General features: G+C 31.7%; 1 pseudogene; it reads right to left on the bottom strand.

Moving 5' to 3' along the window:
- Window positions 1-892: 892 nt before the first annotated feature.
- Window positions 893-2162, bottom strand: LOC132608388 (uncharacterized; annotated as a pseudogene).
- Between the last annotated feature and the right edge of the window lie 4024 nt (window positions 2163-6186).

Here is a 6186-nt window from a genome sequence, read left to right as displayed (position 1 = left end):
TCAAGGAATATTTCCCAAATGACAAATACCTTTTTAAATACGGGCCCTAAATCAAAATACGGTCCGTATTTAACCATGTGACATCAAAATGTCAAATTCCAGAATGTTCAGAAATTCTTGGTTTCAGTTTACGATAACTGTTCATGGGCGTAAAACAAAATACGGTCACTGTTCATGGGCGTAAACCACCGTCTTACAACTGAACAGAGAAATTCTAACTCTCACATTCTTTATCTTATTTTCTAAGTCTAGAATCATGATCAAAGTTTAAGTTAAAGGTACAGGGTGTTACAGGGGGATGGGTTAAAGTGTTAAAAAAAAGTTTGGGGGGTTGGGGGGGCCAAAATGTGGGTTTGGGACCGTTTGGCAACGACCATTTTTGCAAATGGACCGTTGGCCAATGGTCCAACAAAGCAGCCCAACGGCTACATTTAAAAAAAAAAAAAAATCGACCGGTTTAACCGGTTCTGGTTCCAAAAAAAAATCGAAATCGGACCAGTATTTAATAACCGGTTGACGGGTTTACGCTTCATGACATGTTAAGTAATTATTGCTCTATTTGGTGCTTCATTAATTTTGATTTTAGTCCATGTACACTTAATAATTGCTTCGAGCCGTGTGAATCTATCTTGCTTAAAACTTTATCATTTTCGAATCTTATTTTATATGATTTTCCGTTTTCGTCGATACACTAGGCTTACTTTACTAAAAGGAAAAAAAAATCAAACTAAAACAAATAAGACCATATGAATTACTAGTAGGTAGAACTTGAAGATGTGCTATGAAAACTGATTTGATCGATGGAAAAATATCTCAATAATGAATTACAGATGAATGTGAATTAAAATAACTAATCTTAAAATTGTTCGAACATATATGGAAAATAAAATACTTATAAACCGCACACGGCGTCCAAGTAATTTTTTTTCTCTTATTGGGTAATGGTGAAGAGCTACCAAACTTGGCACATAAGGTATTAACATTGATGTTGTTAAACCCAATCTATGAAATTCGTCCAACACCTTTCCAGTTTCAACATCAAAAAAACTCATCGTATCACCTGCGTCAACTATCAAAATTTCGTTGGTAAAGCTCATGTGACATACTCCCTCTATGTCGTCTCATATATCATAAATCGTCACACTAAACTCTAACCTCCATGAACTTAAGCTTCCTAGGTCATCATTATTATGAGCAATATATCCCTTGAACAAGATACTACGAAAATTTAGACACATTGCTTTTGTCATCACATAAATCTTTCCTCCCTTTTCGTCTATACTTACATTGTCTTCATGGCTTTCTATTGGTACCTCAATCAGATCAAATTTTTTCTTAGCCACGTCGAAAGCAACAAGTGTTGTTGTATCACTCTCGACTTTATGATGATGTGGATCGTGATAAAGACTCGTTGTACACCAATATAACACCCCATTTACACATGTCGTTGACCAACCATCCAGTCCAACTGAATTATGATTCCATAATAACGACCTCCATGATTGGTCATTTCAATTAATAGTTGAAATCGAACCTTTAATCGTCACTGAATATGGAGCTTGACGTTGAAAAACTACTTTGTACTCATATGAAATTGGGCAAAATCCCAGCCCCACTATAGTATGAGTATCTATTCTTGGAGACCAGTATGGATTTGGCGGAGTTGTAACATATTCCATAGTCATCGAACTACAAATATGAAAACGAGCATGATGTCCACTCCAAAAACAAACAAAACCACTCACACAATTTGCCTTCTGGAACAACATTGGATTAATACAGGTCTTCGACTCATATTCAATCGTTAACAACTCTATAGGTTTACTCCTCAAGTTTCCAAATGGGTTGTCTTTGAAATTATCATTCCATTCCAAGGAAGAAACAGTGACAGATTTTCCATCATATGTGGAGATAACAAGAGCCTTCAGTTGAGAGAATGATGAAGATTTTTTAATTGTGTGTTCAAGGTGTGCGTACGCAAAGCTCCCATTGTAGATAATTGTATGCCATTTCTTGCATACCAACGTTAAATTTTCTAGCAAATCTTGGCAAGGTACTCTTCCTAATATCTCAATTACCATTTCATAGGATATATTGCCAGTGATGATATGTTGCTTCTCATCATGATCTTCTTTTTTCTTCTTTCTCTCGGAGATTTTCATTCTTTCTTTGCAAGTCCTGTCGATCGAGAAACAAGTCAAAAATGTAAATATTTATTGGAGAATAAGTAATTTTAATGATAACAAAACTATTACAACATCAATATACCTGTGTAATCTCACAAGCAGTGTCTGGGATAACAAAACTATTCATGGTAAATTTTGTGTTGCTCTTATTGAGAGCAATATGTTGTCAATATATCCAAAGAATATAAGCAGATCAGAATATTTTCACCAAAATCTTGAATGAATCCTAATAATACTGCATTTAAGTAAGCAATAAAGTCCCACAGATATTGAGTGAATGTGCCACATTTGTTTAGAGAACTATTTAATACTCCCTCCGGATCAAAAAAAGAGTCCATTTAGCCATTTGCACACCCCTTAAGAAAATACTAACTCCTAGACAAAAATAGGTAATTTGACTAAACTACCCCCAATTAAATAGGCATTGAGATTTGATCATATAACACTTAACAGGGGCAAATATGGAAAAACAAGGTTAATTCTTTCTTAATTTGCTAAGTGGACTCTTTTTTTTTTATCCGAAGGGAGTAACAGTAACCATAACGATTGTCCGACCAAATGTGTTACTTATTTTAGCCAAAATATATTTGATTAAAACGACTTTTATAATGAACCGGAGGTAGTAACAGGAAAATAAATCCAATTAAATTCAATTTGAATTCAGTGATTTCTTGCATAAATAAATTTGGAAAAATTATTTTTGTTGAAAACGTTATAAGATATACATCAAAGAAAGTAAAATGCAATCAATCTAGCTCATTAAATCTATATCTATATCTATATCTATATATAATATAAAGTTAAGCATAGATAAGGTGATGTGGCACGTCACTGTGGCCTCCATTGCTATTTATCTTTTTTGTCAATTTTTTGACCTTTCACCTCATTTTATTTATTAAAAAATTCGTAGAAAAAGAACTTAATTCAATACAAGCATAAAAGGAGTAGTTATTGCAATTAAATGCTCAACTTTCATATGCAAAGACAGCTCAACGTTCATCTGGAAAAAAACGTTAACCATAACCATAATTAGATACAATCATAATCATCTTATTTATTGCAGTCTTTATGCTCAACATTAATTACAAGTGAATATAAGAAAAGAATTTCAAAAACAGCTTTTCAACTGAAGGAAGTTGCTAGGCCTTTCTCTCTCTCTCTCTGTTTTTTTTTTTCATTTTAAAATTTTATGTGCTACATTGGAAAAAAAAAAAGTCAAATTTCTTAACTAAGCAAATTAATGCTTTTAATATATCCTTGAATGCGGTGATAGTGGAGGATTAATTCTTCCCCTCATCCTCATATTTTCCCTATCTACAAATAGGCTTGATGTCCTCTTTTTGGACATCACATTCTATCCATTTTTTGAGTTTCTTAATATATATTTTTTACTTTATTTTTATCAAGTTGAAGTAATCTTTCGTCAATACAAAAATTAGATAAGTCTGCGTTAAACCTGTGCAAACTTCCCGATGGACAACAAAGAAAAAAAGAGATGGTGATGATACAACAAAGAAAAAAAAGGGGGCGATAATATGAGGATAGAGACAGAAAGGAATCTATTCGTATATATTTTGTTGTTGGTTGGTTTGAATATTGATATGAATTGTCTTATATTGGTGTTTTCAGACCTTTGGAGCTTACAAATGTGAAGGCAACTTGAGTTATCTCCCCTCCACATTCAGCTATAAACTTTGTTCATTTTACTCTTTTCTTGACATTTTTGTACATTTATTTTTATGTTAACTCACTTATCTTAATTTTCTGTGAATTTTCTTTAGTCAATATGTTTTTTAGTAAGTAATAATACATTCTAGACGATTATATATTACGATAATTGATATGTAAAATGTAGTTTGGATTAAAGAGATTACTTTAACAGGTGGCTTGAAAATTATTTTTCTATAAAACTCATTTCCTAATTTAATATTTTTATGAATATTTTTCTAATTTTTATCATCATAAGGTCTACATACTTTTGGATGCTAATTTTTTATCACATTATTTTTTTCTCATCTTATCTGAAATTTCTCTTATTTTAAAGTGTTCTCCTCCACAAAAAAAATGTTGGGTATTTATATATAATTTTCCTATTGAAATCTACATGTACCAGTTTAGAGTGATTTTTTCATGCTTAATCTATAATATTTTTCACAAATTTAGAGTGATTTTTTCATACTTAATCTATAATTTATTTATTTTTCACGATTCCCGAGGAGCACACCAGCGGTTGGCGATATTGCGGGAAATTCGGCCCGTTGCGGATTTCACTCCGCACGACGCAGCGACAGTTGTCAAATCCGTGATTTCGGGGATCCTTATCTCCAATTGATTTAGTTACCCAGTTGAATGTAAATTCTTGCACTATAAATAGGAAGGAGGGTAGACCCTCAATCCCATCAGTTTTTCACCATCTTCTACACAATCACACCATTGTCCTATTCTCATAGTTTTCAGGCATAAAGTAATAAAAGTTACTCACAGGTCCAAGCAGATCTAAGCTTTAGGCCGGCCTGTCCGATCAATTAAAAGGCTATTTCCTACTCTTTATTTCGCAACTTGTATTTCATTACTGTTATTTTTCTGTTCTATAGCAAATCAAATCGCATATCTTTTAAACCATTTATAAATTCAATTGTTATCTTTTAAGGGGTACACAATACTGTGTAAATAAATCATCTTCTTAAGGACCCGTTTGGCCATGAGAATTATTCACTTTTTTCCGGAATATTTTTTTACTTTATGGTGTTTGGCCAGAAAAATTGCAAAACCTTGTTTTTCACTTTTCCATTTTTTGTTTTGGACTTTTACTTTTACTTTTGTTTTTGTGTTTTCAATTTTTACCTTAAAAGTTCATATAACTTTTTTCACTGGTCAGAGGCAACTTGCTCAGTTGCTCTCCACTCCAACAACATTGAACATCATGTGCTAAAAAGCCTCTAAAAGAAAAGAAGCAGGTGGGAATTTTGCAACAAAATCATATTTAGAGATGCTATATTTTTTGTGTACATCAGTAACCCTCCAGTTGCAGCCTTTTGATGGAAAGAAACCATCAGTTTTGAGCACTCCATAAGCTGATCTCAAGTATAATTGTTATATTCCTCGCATTGGTTATGTTTGGAGTATAGATCATATTTCATGTTTTTAAGAAAAGTACATTTCAACAATCAAATATTATTTGCAAAAATTATGACCAAACACAACTCCAACTTCAAATTCAAAAAATTTTAAAAAAGTGATTTTTTTTCCTATGGCTAAACGCCTACTAAATATATAATATATGTTGAATCCCCTTCACTTTTTCGTGTTTACTTTTTTATATTTTAATTCAACTTAGTAAAAATTCTACCTCTTTCTCTTTTATTATTTCCTTTGCCCATTTCCCATTTGTTTTTTTATGTCTCTGAAAATTCGCAGACGGCTGAGCTCAGAAACTTAAATCAGCCGACCACCAAAATGATCTCAACGTTTTGATGATTTCACTATAGAAAAGATTCTATTACCAAGCAAGGAAACTTAATCCCTTCATTCACTTTTACTCGTTCAATTTGAATTTTTCACGATATTTAAAAAATAATAAATGAAGTATATAATTTACCAATATACTCATATTAATTAATGCATATTTTTATTAGATTTAAAAAATAATTTGAAGTGAGTAATTAATACTATGATAAAATAGGAATAAATACATTGTCTTATGTGACAAGTAAAAGTGAAAATCTATTTTTAAAATACTATACAAGTAAAAATGAACTAAAAGAGTAACTTTTAGATCCATTTTGGATGAGCTTATGATTTTTGACTTATAAGCCAAAGCCCAAAAGTCATGAGTTAGAAATTCTAGCTTATGACTTTTGACATATTTTTGTCATCTATATATATTATTAAAAACAGGATAATCTAGCCTAGAATTAAGCCAAGTGGCATAAGTAGATCTTGACATGTGTACAATTTTAGAACAAAAAACTAACTCTAATAACTAAGTTTTAAAAAATCC

Source organism: Lycium barbarum, chromosome 8 (genome assembly GCF_019175385.1).
Source record: "Lycium barbarum isolate Lr01 chromosome 8, ASM1917538v2, whole genome shotgun sequence".
NCBI classification, from domain to species: Eukaryota; Viridiplantae; Streptophyta; class Magnoliopsida; order Solanales; family Solanaceae; genus Lycium; species Lycium barbarum.
This window is presented reverse-complemented; position numbering and strand designations above follow the sequence as displayed.